The 15,153-nt window shown below is 46.8% G+C and overlaps 1 protein-coding gene and 1 long non-coding RNA gene across 3 annotated transcripts in view; one reads left to right on the top strand and one right to left on the bottom strand.

Annotated features, from left to right (window-relative positions):
- The window catches only part of ntrk3a (neurotrophic tyrosine kinase, receptor, type 3a), a 219,456-nt gene that overhangs the window by 181,754 nt on the left and 22,549 nt on the right, over positions 1–15,153 (bottom strand). The window lies entirely within an intron of this gene.
- LOC130085194 (uncharacterized) overlaps positions 8,747–15,153 on the top strand; it is a 239,956-nt gene continuing 233,549 nt past the window's right edge. Inside the window, exon 1 of the long non-coding RNA XR_008807118.1 lies at positions 8,747–8,843. This is a non-coding gene — a long non-coding RNA (uncharacterized LOC130085194). The remainder of the gene's footprint in view (positions 8,844–15,153) is intronic.

Below are 15,153 nucleotides of genomic sequence, written 5' to 3' on the forward strand. Positions count from 1 at the left end.
AGTGCTTTGTACATGTGGTAAAAATGAATCCATCAAAATATGCTGAGAAAATAGGATTCACCTGTGAATACAGCTGCATCCTCAAAACCACAAATGGGAAACTTTATCTCATTCATTGAGTTCCATTAAATGTTCAGGCCAGGTCACTGTGGACAGAGAATACTAAAAGATGGTTCTCTTACGAGAGTATCTCTCGTACTGCGTAATAGCTTACGCTAGGGGAAAAACTCTTTTCCGCGAGATATTGAAGCCAAAAATTATCCTTAATTTTTTATTAATGTAAAACGCTTTGCAGCAGCAAGCAGACATAGGCGAAACAGCTCGCGCGCCTATTGGTTGCTCTGCAGCAAATGCAGCAGCCTATCGAGAGAGACTCTGCGTGACGTAATGACCAATGGGGGCAATTCGCGCCCATATCGTCACGTCCCGCCAGAAGGGGCGTGGTCTCACCCTATAAATATGCTCGTTAGGCTGATACAAGCTGATTTTTACCTCTTCAGCGAAGCACACGCATCGCTGGATCCGGAGTGAGAAGCCGCGCCGTCGAAGCAAGCCTTTCAGCGGGACGAGCTCTGGAGTCGCTGGCCTCGCCGCCTTCAACTGCCGTACCTGCTGCGCTTTCCGGCGTTCTATATCCTTTCATACTCTGTGTGTATTTACTCTGTTGAGAGTGTTTGCTCGCTTACTTGACGCGACTCACACTTCTCTCACAAAAAGAGCTGCGTCTTTTTAAAGATGCCTTCCTGTGGCTCGTGCCGCGCCCCGCTCAGCGATGGAGACCGGCACGTCATCTGTGTTTCCTGCCTGGGTGAGGATCACGCGGCTCTCGCGCTCGCTGACGGCGGATGCCCTCATTGCGAGCTTTTGCCCATGGTGACTCTGAGGACTCGCCTGGCATCATTCTCCGAGCCTTCACCGCAGCCCGCCGTGGTGCCGCGCCGCAAGAAGCGCCGCGCCCAGCGCGCTCCCGAGCTTTCTCCAGCCCGCCAAAGCTCGCCGGTTCGCCCGCCAGCTTCGCCGGCTTCGCTCGAGTCGCTCACTGACGGACAACGGCCGCCGCCTGCCGCCGCGTCCGTCCACGAGTTCGACGAACCCACCGAGGCGTGTTCTCTTCTGGCATCCGATAGCGAGGATTGGGCGAGCTCCGTGGACCTCCCCTCCGCTAGCGTTTCCCGCCAGACCACTGGTAAGAGAACCGGCATTGAGACTGAGCTGATGCGTCTGCTTTCTCAGGCCGTGGGAAGCATCGGCCTCGATTGGGAGGCGCCCGCGCAACCGCCGCGCAACAGGCGAGCTCTGTGGACCTCCGCCTTCTGTCCGCGAGTCGTCAAGGAAACGGGCCAGCATCAAGACCGCGAGCCCTAAAAACCGCGGCTAGCTTTCTTTACGTTATAAGAAATCTACCCCGCCCCCCATGGGCGTGCGTCACCGGCAAATGAGAAAAGAGTGTGTTTCAGTCCCCGCCGAGGCCGGACTAATCTCCATTTCTCAAACATTTCTCAGCTCCTAGTTTGAGCGGCTGAAAATGTCATTATTGCAGCAATGAGCCTGTTGTATAACACGCACACCTGCATACAAACGCCGACACACCCAAAACTGTGATGACGCTCTCTTATCTGCTTGCGCTAGTGTAGTTCTCCCTGTGGCCCAGTGGCGGAACCTGAAGCTTTCACGCGAGAGACCCGTGTTCGATCCCGGCACTCGCAGCAGATAAAAATTTAGTCTCGCCGCGGCCAGACTTCCACCGAAACTTTTCGCTCGTTCAGTTCCAGAAAATGCGACTGTTCCAGTGTATTTTGCAGTAAACAAGCTGGTACCACGGCCCGCTTGCCTGCACATAAAGGCCGTTTCCATGGCGACCCAGAAAAATCATGTAATCATTGTATTTCTGGTTTTCCGGCCACAGCCGATGGTGTTATAAGTGTAATAAAATGCTCACAGCCCAGTGTTCATTTCTACACACAAACACAGCCCGCCACGGTACAGGGCTCGCACAAATAAAATCGACGCATGTCAATTGTGCATTAAATGTAGTGAATGTGCCCACAACCCAGTGCCCACAAACACTAGCACGGTTTCTGTAAAACGAAACCAACACAAGTCTTCCTAGCCTCCTAGGAAATCGACGGTGTTTCAGTCTCGCCGTGGCCAGACTTCCACTGAAATTTTCGCTCGTTCAGTTCCAGAAAATGTGACTGTTCCAGTGTATTTTGCAGTAAGCAAGCCAGTACCATGCCCGCTTGCCTGCACACAAATGCTGTTCCCACGGCGACCCAGATAAATCACATAAATGGTGTATTTTCTGGTATTCCGGCCACAGCCGATGGTGTTATGAGTGTATTGAAAATGCCTACAACCCAGGGCTCATTTCTACACACAAACACAGCCCGCAAAAATGCAGGGCTCGCACAAACAATCCGGCCACGGCCGATGGTGTTATGAGTGTTGTAAGAATGCCCACCCAGTGCCCATTCCCACACCCAGACACAGCCCGCCACGGTGCAGGGCTAGCACAAATAAAATCGACTCAGGTCGATTGTGCAAACAATGTAGTAAACGCGCCCATGTCACCATGCCCGCTCACACTACATGCTGTAGTGGCTATAGTCCCTTGGTTTCTGTAAAAACGAAACCAACACACATTCAGTCGGCCATGACCGACAATGTTTTCAGTGTAATAAATGTGCCCGCAGCCCCGCGCCCACATTTTCTCACAGACACGCCGATTCCTACGGGATCTCCCCGCTCGCTTTTTCTGCACAATCTGCCATAAAAAAGCTGAGCGCGGCCAGGCCGCCCGCTGTGATCAGCGCGCCCCCCGCCTCGAACGCTGTAAACACGGTGTTGTGTTCCCAGTATGCCCGGGCTCTCGAGCTGCCGTTTTGTCGCGGCCGGAGCCCGGATTTCATTCTACCTCTAGCTATTCACGCAGATGCGAGGTCAAAGCTTCCCGGGGTATCAGAATGGGTGCTGAACACTATAAAGAGAGGCTATTCGCTACAATTCGCTCGACGCCCGCGCCGTTGTACGGCGCGCGTCGAAACTACGGTGAAAAACGAAGTGTCTCATCTACTTCGTGCCGAGATAGCGAAACTACTGAGCAAAGGGGCTATAGAACCTTTATCTCAGGCTCAGAGCGAAGGGGGCCTATACAGCAGATATTTTCTGGTACCGAAAAAGGATGGGGGTCTCAGACCCATTTTAGATCTACGACAGCTGAACAGAGTGCTTGTGAAACGCCAGTTCAGAATGCTTACGACCAGGAAAATCCTCGCGCAAGTGCGCCACGGGGACTGGTTTATGTCGATAGATCTGAAAGACGCCTATTTCCAAATACAAATAGCGTCCCATCACAGGCGATTCTTGAGATTCGCCTTCGAGGGCCAGGCATATCAATACACAGTCCTGCCGTTCGGCCTGTCCCTAGCACCTCGTACATTTACGAAGTGCATGGACGCGGCGCTCGCACCCCTGAGACTTCAGGGCATGCGAGTCCTGAACTACTTGGACGATTGGCTGATTCTAGCTCGATCACGATCGGAGCTCATAGAACACAGGGCCGCATTACTCGAGCACCTCGAGGAGCTGGGCCTCACAGTCAATTGGGCGAAGAGCTCACTGTCTCCCAGTCAGAAAATTTCCTTTCTGGGAACCGTGCTGGACTCGCTGTCCATGACAGCACGCCTGTCACCAGAGCGCGGGCTAAATATTCAGCGCGGCGCGAAATCCTTCCGCCACGGCGCGATAGTTCCGCTCAAAAGGTTTCAGAAAATGCTGGGGCTGATGGCCTCAGCGGCCTCTGTACTCCAGTTGGGCTTGCTGCGCATGCGCCCACTGCAGATGTGGCTGAAAGCGCGGGTTCCACCCAGGGCATGGACAGCGGGTCTGTTTCGCCTCAGGGTCGACCTTCAGTGTGTTTCAGCTCTGGAGCCTTGGAAAATAACCGACTGGTATCAGTCAGGTGTGAGTCTGGGGACCGCTTCGAGTGTGAAGGTGGTGTCTACGGACGCCTCCACCTCGGGGTGGGGAGCGCTGCTCGAGGGCAGACCGCTAGCTGGCCTGTGGTCAGAACGGGAAAAGCTCCTTCACATAAACTGCTTGGAGATGATAGCAGTCGACAAAGCGCTACGGCGTTTTGTCCCCAGGTAACAGGCCACCACGTCTTGGTCCGGTCGGACAACATGTCAGTGGTGGCATACATAAATCGCCAGGGCGGCGTCAGGTCACGAAACCTTCACAAGCTGACGGAACGCCTCCTGGTCTGGGCTCAGCACAACCTGCTCTCACTGAGAGCAGCGCACGTGCCTGGTCACCTGAATGTGGGACCAGACAGACTGTCCAGGAACAATGTTCCAGCAGGGGAATGGTCGCTGCACCCGCAGACGGTCCAGCTGCAGTGGAAAACGTTCGGCAGAGCACAGGTGGACCTATTCGCGTCCCACGAAAACGCTCATTGCCCGGAGTTTTTCTCGAAAAGCAAGGACGCGCTGGCTCATGTTTGGCCCAGCTGCCCCCTATATGCTTTTCCTCCTGTCTCGCTCCTGCCTCAGGTGTTGGAACGAATCAGGGAGAACGGATGCCCAGTGCTGCTCGTAGCTCCGCTCTGGACAAACCAGACGTGGTTCCCTGCCCTGATGCAGCTGACCAGCACTGCCCCCTGGCCTGTACCATTGAGGAGAGACCTCCTCTCTCAGGCGGAGGGCTCGATTTGGCACCCTCGCCCGGAGTTGTGGTCCCTGCACGCATGGGCCATCAACGGGTACCCGCTAGCCTCCCAGAAGGAGTGTTAAACACGATCGCGCAGGCTAGAGCTCCGTCTACCAGGCGGCTCTACTCCTCGAAATGGTCTGTTTTCTCTGCATGGTGTCAAGCCCAGAGCTTTTCACCTGTGGAATGCGGGGTTTCGGAAGTGCTTTCCTTCCTTCAAGAGCTACTGGATAAGGGCAGGACCCCATCCACGCTCAAAGTATATGTGGCGGCCATAGCAACGTTTGCAAAACCGGTGTTTGGCCAGTCGCTGGGGAAAAACGACTTAGTCGTGCGTTTCCTTAGGGGAGCTCGGAGGCTGAACCCTCCCAGGCCCCCTTCAGTCCCGACGTGGGACCTTTTCACGGTCCTGGAGGCCATGAAAGGCGCCCCGTTCGAGCCAATCCAGCTGGTGGACATGAAACACCTGTCGTTCAAAACAGTGTTTCTCATGGCTCTCGCTTCAGTGAAGCGCATAGGGGACTTACAGGCGCTTTCAGTAAGCGCGTCGTGTATGGAGTTTGGGCCTAATGACTCGAAGGTCATTCTCAAACCAAAGCACGGGTATGTCCCGAAATCCCTCAATACACCGTTCAGGGCCCAGGTAATTTCCCTGTCCGCCCTTCCGGTTCTCAGTGAGGAGGAGGATGCGAGTCTCCTTTGCCCCATCAGGGCATTGAGAGCTTATGTGTCACGCTCGTCTGTTTTCAGACAGACGGAGCAGCTTTTTGTTTTGTTTGGCGGGCGTTCCAAGGGACTCGCCGCCTCAAAACAGAGCCTATCCAGATGGATAGTGGATGCCATTGCGCTCGCTTACACTGCGAAGGGCCTACAGTGCCCCTTGGGTGTCAGGGCGCACTCCACGAGAGGCGTGGCCTCTTCGTGGGCATGGTCGAGCGGGGTTTCCCTGCAAGATATCTGTACGGCCGCGGGCTGGGCCTCGCCGTCTACATTTATAAAAATACTATAACCTGGAGGTACCCGCCTTACAAGCTAAGCTTTTGGCGGTCTAAAATTCAGTGCGATCTGCCCCGCTGTGCGGCCCAGATGCTGAGTTTACTGCAGCCCCATGAGTGTTGACACACGTATGGCCACCCAGATCAGGCTGAAAGCTTTCACCCTGGCTGCGCGTTTTATTGTCATATAATAGCCCCGCTGGGTGCTTTTTTATAGGGAATGACGCTTCCAGCCTCTCTTCCTCCACTCTATGTGAGTTTATGGTGATTATGCACTACATGAGCCCTGGGCTTCGGCCCCCGGGACTTTGGTGTTGGATCCCTGTACGCACGGCGTGTTGCATTGTGTTCCCCTAGCGTAAGCTATTACGCAGTACGAGAGATACTCTCGTAAGAGAACGTACTCGGTTACTAACGTAACCTCGGTTCTCTCTAGAGAGGGAACGAGTACTGCGTATCTTGCCGTGCTTGGAATACGCTCTGGTTCGCTTCAGTGATAAAAACCAGCTTGTATCAGCCTAACGAGCATATTTATAGGGTGAGACCACGCCCCTTCTGGCGGGACGTGACGATATGGGCGCGAATTGCCCCCATTGGTCATTACGTCACGCAGAGTCTCTCTCGATAGGCTGCTGCATTTGCTGCAGAGCAACCAATAGGCGCGCGAGCTGTTTCGCCTATGTCTGCTTGCTGCTGCAAAGCGTTTTACATTAATAAAAAATTAAGGATAATTTTTGGCTTCAATATCTCGCGGAAAAGAGTTTTTCCCCTAGCGTAAGCTATTACGCAGTACTCGTTCCCTCTCTAGAGAGAACCGAGGTTACGTTAGTAACCGAGTACGTTTTCCATGGAAACACTTCTTTTGTTTGAATATTAGCATGCTATTAGATCTTGCTAAACAGGATACAAACTTCAGCTCAGAAAACTTAAGGTGCAGGGCATAAATATGCTTTAGTTAGGAGGACTGTCAATCAATAAAAACAATGAATTGAATAAATTACATGATATCTTGACTAGTTATGTTATGTTATGTTATGTTATGTTATGTTATGTTATGTTATGTTATGTTCTGGCTTCTGAAAAGAATACCTAAACACCCATCACGTCGGCATAAAAGATTGCATCAGAGCAAGACAATCCTCCTGCTTGCTTTTGGATCCTCAGGTGGCTGAAATGACCAGTTGGGTGGGTCGGCTATAGTTCAGTCAGAGCAGGCTACAGGTCTGAGCCAAATGAAGATGTGTAACACACTTGCAAACTGGATTAAGATGGCCTCATGTTGTCATCAGCATTTCTGTTAACGCTGAAATAGTCCAGAGCATGGCATGCCACTAGAACCGTGCTGTCAGGAGAAAATAGGGGATCATATCCTTCTGGCGCCAGGCCACATGAGCCCGGCAGAAAGAAAATAAAGGGGCAGCCACTGCTTAGCGTAAAATAATGGGTTTTAAGTGCCTCTCATCTGCGAGGCCCAGATAAATAGCCATTGAAAGAGAAACTTAAGTCAGCCCTGCTGAGGGAAGTTATTGCTGTATCCTTTAAATATTAGACTTTATAGCTTCATGATTGGGCTTTATATTTTATCTACAGGTCTCACATCTTTTGGGTCTTTTATTAGATTTGTATCACACACGCATGTTAGCGTGCAAGCCCGAGTCGGTTATCTTGGAACCCCAATGTAACAAAGCTTTTAAAGCAAAGCTAATCATACCGCTTGAAATAACACTTTCATATTTATATGCGAGTGTATTCTGGAAGCTACTGGCTGAATACAGTACTGTAATAAGAAACTGCATTACAGTATCATAAATGTCATCAATTTGCTTTACATCAACAGTAAAGGCCATCACAAAGACATCATGGCACAAGGGTAGAAACCTGACTTCACAGAATAAGGAACCATCTAAAGCAAACTGAATCCACAGAAGTTATGCAAAAGTAATCTTTGGCCCTATTTACACCTGGAATTAAGATGTGTTTCAGTCGATTGGGTCACAAGTAGACGAGGGAGATGACGGAAAGATGACAGAAAAACATACAGAGAGCATCAGCTTTCGGTTCTGTCCTGACAGCCGCAAGACCAGCCGAACGCTGAGTGTGTGTTAGAAATCAGGAATGGTGAGAGAACATTGTGCTTGGTATGTTTTCGTCTTCAAACCAAACTTGGATCTCGAGCCAACAAAGTTTAAATCCGTCTGGCTATCGCTTCCCATAATGTTTACTCATTAGGTCAGTAGGCGGAGAGTAGACCGTCTTTTGAGGCTGTTCGAATGCATTCGATCACATGAGCGACTACACTACAAAATCAATCCAGTCAAATGCGTTTTCGACTAGCCTACCGCTGAAGTGGTCGAAAGTGGACAAGCTCAAAACATTTTAGACCCCGTTTACACCAGTATTTAGCGTCACATGTTTCTAGGCCTACATGTGTCATCAAATCTGACCTGGACCAGAAGGCCCAGTAGCAGCTTTATTTCATCAGGCTGCTAAGGAAGGCTGGACTCAGTTGCCACCCCATCACCCAGGCCTATAGAGGACTTGTAGAGAGCATCCTCACAAACGACATCACTGTCTGGTTCGGGAGCACCACAGAAAGGAAGGCTCTCCATAAGGTTACTGGATCTGATCTCCCACCCATGGACACTCTATACACAATGTTGTAGGGAAAAAAAGCACAAAGGAACCTCAGGGATACATATTACATACCATCCAGCTCACTCTCTGTTCAGGCATAAACACTTAATACACTAGACCAGACAGTCTCATTACACATAAAACACGTTTTTATAACGGTTACTTTCCAGCCACAGTCAGACTGATGGCAAAAGACTTAACAGAGGAGTAAAATCGCTCACTGCAAGATCACAAGGATTTAAAGGAATAGTTCACTTAAAAATAAAAATCTGTCATCATTTACTCACCCTCAAGTTGTTTCAAACCTGTATGAATTTCTTTCTTCTGCTGAACACAAAGGAAGATATTTTGAAGAATATCAGTAACCAGACAGTTGATGGACCCCATTGACTTCCATAGTAGGAAAAAAAATACTATAGAAGTCAATGGGGCACATCAACTATTTGGTTACCAACATTCTTCAAAATATCTTCCTTTGTGTTCAGCAGAAGAAAGAAATTCATACAGGTTTGAAACAACTTGAGGGTGAGTAAATGATGATAGAATTTTCATTTTTAAGTGAACTATTCCTTTAACTCTGTCATATAGAGACTTGCTGCTAAGGTTATTTTATGCTTAAAAGCTGTTTTATCTCAGTTTTGATATTCATATAATGTATTGTCTCAGGAGAAAGTGAACTGCAAGATCTAAGATAAAAACTAAATTAACACTTAAGATTTAAAGTATGTACACTATACAAGTGCATATGCACACTTCTTTTTCACAGGGCACACACAGAGTTTCACAGATTTGGGTTTGAAATAAAGAAAACTGGCTTTCCAAAAGTGCAACTTGACAATGATTACAAACCTTCCTTTTTCCCCATCTACTGTGCGCACCATACTCACAGAAATCTGGCATGTAGGCACACTAACGATACACCGCTGTGTCAGTAAGCTAAACAGCGCCGCTTAAAAGCACACTAGCCTTACTGTTTTTCACTTTCTCTCCAATTTCCGAGATAGGTTTGTCACTGCTAACAAAGCTGCTCTTTAGTCACTTTTAAGTCTAATAACGTGTCAGACACCATATAGTAGTGCTTGTTGGTTGTCTCTGTGCCTAGCGGGCCGTGATTTATTTGAAGTCCCACTTCAAACAACGGCTAGCCTCTGGTGAAGCTAATATATGCAATGTCCAATGTCATTGTGATTTTTACAGATTGGAAATGAGAGCTGGCATTAGCGTTCTCCTGGCCGAAGAGCCCCGTTCGGCTGTAGCTAATGTTTTAGATTAACACTAAACCCAATTACCATTTCAGGCCAGAGAAATCAAAGAAAAGTGTAAAAATGCTCTCATTAGTCAGAGCATATGACATTGTTTAATCCTCATTAAAGACTCGGGGCCTCTTAGAGCTGTTAAAAAAAAAAAAATTATGGTAAGATGTACCGAGCCAGCCTAAGAAGCACACTTACCGCAGTATGTCACAAATCTCTATGAGTTTATTCACCGCTGAAGACCAGCTGCCGTAATAGGAAATGAGAGGGCACCGAACATCGAACAGCACTCAAAACACTCAATTGTCTTTTTATGAGGTTCAAAAGGCCTTTGAAATTATTAAACGTCACTTTTAATGAGTTCAACGGATCAGTGATGTGTGCATGTTGCAAACACAGACGGGCACACTCCTTCTGTTGTCGTACTTGCGGCCAAATTCGCCCCGTCTCTGCCAGCGAATCCCACTCTAGTAGTCTCAAACTGCTTAATTAGATCTGCAATAAAAGTGCAAGCTGATCTTATTGATTTGATCTTGTTTAATAAATGTGATGGAGCTGATTGGAATAAATCAACCCAGGCTTTGATATGACGTTGCTTCTTGCATATATTGCAACACATTCAAAATGAAATTTCCAGTGAGTGTCGCTAAAAATGGAAAATGGACAGCATTTATATAGCGCATTTCACAGACCCAATGGCCACCAAAGTGCTTTAAATTTTGCCTCACATTCACCCATTCACGTACTCGTTCACTTTTATCCGAAAAAGACGAACCTGAATCTGGCAACTCTTGTTTAAAGGGACTCGTATCCAAGCACTCCTCATCACTATTGCAATGTGTACCAGTTGAGCTTCAGAGCAAGTTTACTACATCAAAAAATGCTGTGCATATGGAGCTGGTTATGTGATGCAAATGTCAAAATGTATTAGTTTACAAATCATGCATGGTAAAAGTGTTTTGGGGTCATAACATTTTGCAAGGAACTGAACTTGCCCCATAATCATAATGTATGAATAGGAGTTAAAGTTGTTGGTGTGTTACTGCCTCTAGTGTTCATTTCAGCTGGAAAATGCAGTGAATTGTATAGATACGTTTATGGAGGTTTGAAAACATGTAGCCTAGGTAGAGGCCCTTTTTTTTCAATGGACCCTTTTCACATTTCCAGGGTTCTCAGAAGCAGAAGTCATCATAGTTGGGTAAACCTCTATAGTAGTGAACAGAATATACAACAAATATATTTTTGTGTTCCCATATACTCCAAATGCAAACGAAAGAAACAAATCCATGATAACATTACTATTGGGGCTGCAGGATATTGAAAAAAACTAACATTGCGATATTTTGTTTTTCTGCGATATGAAAACAATTTCACCAGATAATTTAAATAAAGAATGAATCATTCTAGGGTAATTTGGGATAGTGCATCTGCATAGAAAATAATAAACAAATTACAAGCATAGATAAATAGAACAAAGATGCAAATAAAATAAGCAGTCCTTTATGTTTTTCAGGTCAATCTAACTGTACAGACATTGAATAATCAAATGTGAAATAATGCGTAGTCTTCACTGTATAAATTAAATATAATTAATTAGTTAACACAGTGTATCTTTGTTAAAGCTACCAAAGTTATTTTCTCTTTCTCTTTTGTTGTTTGATTAAAATTGGTGACAGACAGCAGCAGGAATATTAGGCTGCTGTCACTTTAAGACAAATGAACAGATCCTATATAATGATACAGATCCTTTTTATTTCTCTGTTGTTTACAACACATAACCGACTGTGTTTGAGAGGGTACTCGCCGAGATGGGCATTTTGACTCGATTTTGCGTGCACGTGTCCGTTCAAGCTCAAAAAGAAGGAGACCTGAATTTGGTGTTCACATGCTGTTTGTGCCAGTCTTCTTGCGCTTGATGTTTAAACTGAAAGTTTGTCATTTGCTTGTTTTTAAGTCCTGTCACTCTATGAGGGTTAAACTTTGCATTCATCAGAGAATCACAAGCGTTCCGAACCAGAACCGATCAACTATGATCCCTATAGATGACACCACACATCCTGTGATGTGACTATCCATGCTAAAACGATATATCGTGGAGCTCTAGTTTCTATGACTTTCCAAAAGAGGAAAAAAATGATGAGAGACTGATTACAGTGGACAGAAGAGAAAAATGTTTCAAATTAGCCTCAGCCGTTGACTTGCAAACACCCAAACAACAGTGTTAACTAGTTTTCTGTAATTGAATGCACAACCCAAAGTATAGTGTTATAAATGCATGTTAAATTTAAAAAAACATTGCTACGATGTTAATAACTGTGGAAACACATCATCACAGTCTGTGAAAAGGTTCCATGAGCCTATGTTGGAATGGCGTGAAACACATGGTCAGCGAGTATGGATGAGCGCCTCCGCTGTGAGGTGGCCAATCAATGCCACGCAATTCAAGTTCCGACAGGGCTCAGCAGGAGAGGAGGCGTAAGATCGTAGCATTGGAAATGACGGTTTTCACAAAACAGTCTGCATTCTCCACCTCGGAGGTCAGACCTGTGTCTTTGTCACAAAGCGAGCTATAAAAAGCAAGCAAACATAAGGCATCACGACCCCTTTCATTTCATCCGTCGCAGAAGCCTTAAGCACCTCGCAGTTTGTGTCCAATATCATCAGTATTTTCCCTCACCAAGGCCGCGCGCTTCCTGCCTCCAGAGTGCGGCGAGGGGGAGAGCGATTGTGTGCCTTGTGTGTGTGTGTGTTTTTGGAGTGGTGGGAGGACGGGGATGAGTCATAAGAGCAGACACGATCGCGGCAAGAAATGTAAAAGAACCCATCTGGAGGATCTTATGATCGCATATGCATATAAGTAGTTGAAATAGGCCGACTGAGAGCGTGTGATTGAGAAGCTCCCCCGGTCTGCTCGTAGCTGCGTGTGCGTGGCGTGATTGAAAGCTCACCGACAGGCAGCGCACACAGGCACCTTTAAATGATTGATTGTGCATCCAGACTAACAAGAGGACCTCGTCAGCGCTGCGTAAGCTTGGCTTTGATTGACAGCTTTCACACCACCTCACTCCCACCCTTGTCCACCCCTGCCTGCATGACCGTGACCACACCATTCATTACCTTTATGCTGCGAGTAGGCGGACTGGTTGCGATTAGAAGATGAGGAGAGACCGGTGTGCCGAATTCTGACCCCAGACAGATTATTGGTCCTCAATATAGGTAGGTTTAGGATTAGTGATTTTTATGTTTCATGTTTGGCAACAGTTCTACTAACCCTAATTGATGGAGTGTGTAGCTTTTTCATTTCTTAAACAACCGTGTAAGACACATCATGGCCATATTCCAGGATGACAATGTCTTGACCAAACATGTATGCACCTCTTGATGGAAATAAATGTCGTGGTGTTATTTCCATCAAGAGGTGCATGCATTTTTGGTCAAGATCTTGTATCGACAATGCAAGAGTCGAGCGCTCTGTAAAGTGTCCTCCAGCACATCCCAAAGACTTTCAATGAATTTAAGGTTGGGACTCAGAGGTGCCAATTCATGTGTGAAAATGATTCTTCATGCTCCCTCCCAACAGTCTGATTAATCTTGACATTGTGATCCTGGAATATGGTGTGTCTTCCTAGTTCCTACATGGTTGTTTAATAAATGAAAAGCTACACACTCCATTAATTAGGGTTAGAAGTACTGTTGCCAAACATATAACATGCAAGAAACATAATAATCCAATCATAGTCTCTTAAGCATTTGCCTATTTAAATTCAAACAACGACTGTTTTTTTTTTGTTTTGTTTTTTTGGCCGCGCAATGTACACTCATACACATTCTTCTGGGTCTTCCATCTTCATCCGATGATGACTTCTGTAATTTGTGGGTTCTTTAACTTCTTTGATGACTGTAGACCGATGCGGGATGCACATTGTCTTTTAAAGACATATAAAGGTTACTCCTGATTGTCTTAAAGGTGCTCTAAGCGATGTCACGCGTTTTTTAGGCCAAAACATTTTTTGTCACATACTGCAAACATCTCCTCACTAACCGCTGGCTGCCTGTCCCCTGAACACACTGTAAAAAAAACACGGTCTCTGCAGACAGCCCAGGCTCCACACACAGCAACAAAAACAAACTGCGGCGACCCGCTCCACGAAACATAACAAACTGTTCCAGCCAATGACCGACCAGAAGGGCTTGGGGGCGGGGTTTGGGGGGTTAGTGCGCGGATGAGGAAGGGGAGGGTCTATCTAGCCTCCGTTTTGTTTGACACTAGGCTTGTTTGAGATGCGCCTTGCCTCGCCTGAAATGTAGTCGAGAGTAGGCGGCTGCAGTGAGAGGAGGAGTGAAAAAAGCGCAGGCAAGCCGGACAGATCGCTCTTCTCGCAGTGGATCTGACACCTGTGAGATCAAAGGCGGATATCGCGGGATTCACGGGATTCACACTCGTGCACGGTGTTGCTAATAAACTGGATGTATTTTAAGTTTTGTTGCTTGAATATGAAAATAAATATAATGAACAAGACACTCAAAGTACTTATTTAATTCCATTTTAAATAGGCCTATATGTTTATGAATCATTTTTTTTCTTTACAGATATGTGTTTTTATTTTTAATAAAAAAATTTTTTACATCAAATAGATCGCACTGTCTGAGAGTTTGGGGATATCCACACATAATCTATACACATAAAACATGATATCAGAGTTTTAAAATCAAACATTTTAAAAGAGAACAATACATCACGGTTGTTTAAACCAATGAGCATTAAGCTGTGCCGTCAGCAAGTCGTTTCCCATCATGCTTTTGATCAGCGCAGTCGGTGGAGAGCAACTGCGCGCGACTGCAGAATCCGACACGTGCGCCTTGCGGTCGCGAGACTTTTTTGACTCACGTCAGCATGACATCAGAGCAAGGCGGACCGCACTCGGACACATTTCTAACCGGCATGCATCTTGCGCTGATCACCGGTGATCGGTTCTGCGCTGATTTTGCTCATCTCAAACAAGCCTAATAGTTCGAACGTCAACAAGAAGTGACGTCACCAGGATCGCTTAGAGAACCTTTAAAGGGGCAGAAACAAGCATGGTCTGCTTTCTCTGATGTCTTTTATTCAGGTGATGTTCAGTTCTCCTGTCTTCGTAGCTTTGTACTCCATTCTGACAATGTTGCTGCCAGAGCTTGCGATTCACTAGTTTCCAGGATGTGGGCTTTATCACACACTTCTTAAGAAAGCCTTTTAGTTGGTCTTTCCGCCTCTTTTTTTGGCCTCCTGCAAATCGGGAGACAAGATGTAATTGACCGTACATTATCTTACGTGGAAGGCGACTTGGCGGCATTTTCACAACATGACCAAGCCATCTAAGGTGGTAGAGCATTAAGGTTGCTTCTATACTCCATCAGTTTTTTTGGGGGTTTTTTCAGGATCTCAATATGTGGCACTCGATCTTGCCATGTCACTTTGAGGATGCGCTGCAGGCATCTAATGCGGAAAGATTCCAGCATTTTCAGATGTCGAACATAGATGGTCCATGTTTCACAACCATACAGGAGGGTGGTGAGGCAGATTG

This window comes from Rhinichthys klamathensis, unplaced genomic scaffold, assembly GCF_029890125.1.
Source record: "Rhinichthys klamathensis goyatoka isolate OS25496 unplaced genomic scaffold, OSU_Roscu_1.1 h1tg000076l_1, whole genome shotgun sequence".
In the NCBI taxonomy this organism is placed as follows: domain Eukaryota; kingdom Metazoa; phylum Chordata; class Actinopteri; order Cypriniformes; family Leuciscidae; genus Rhinichthys; species Rhinichthys klamathensis.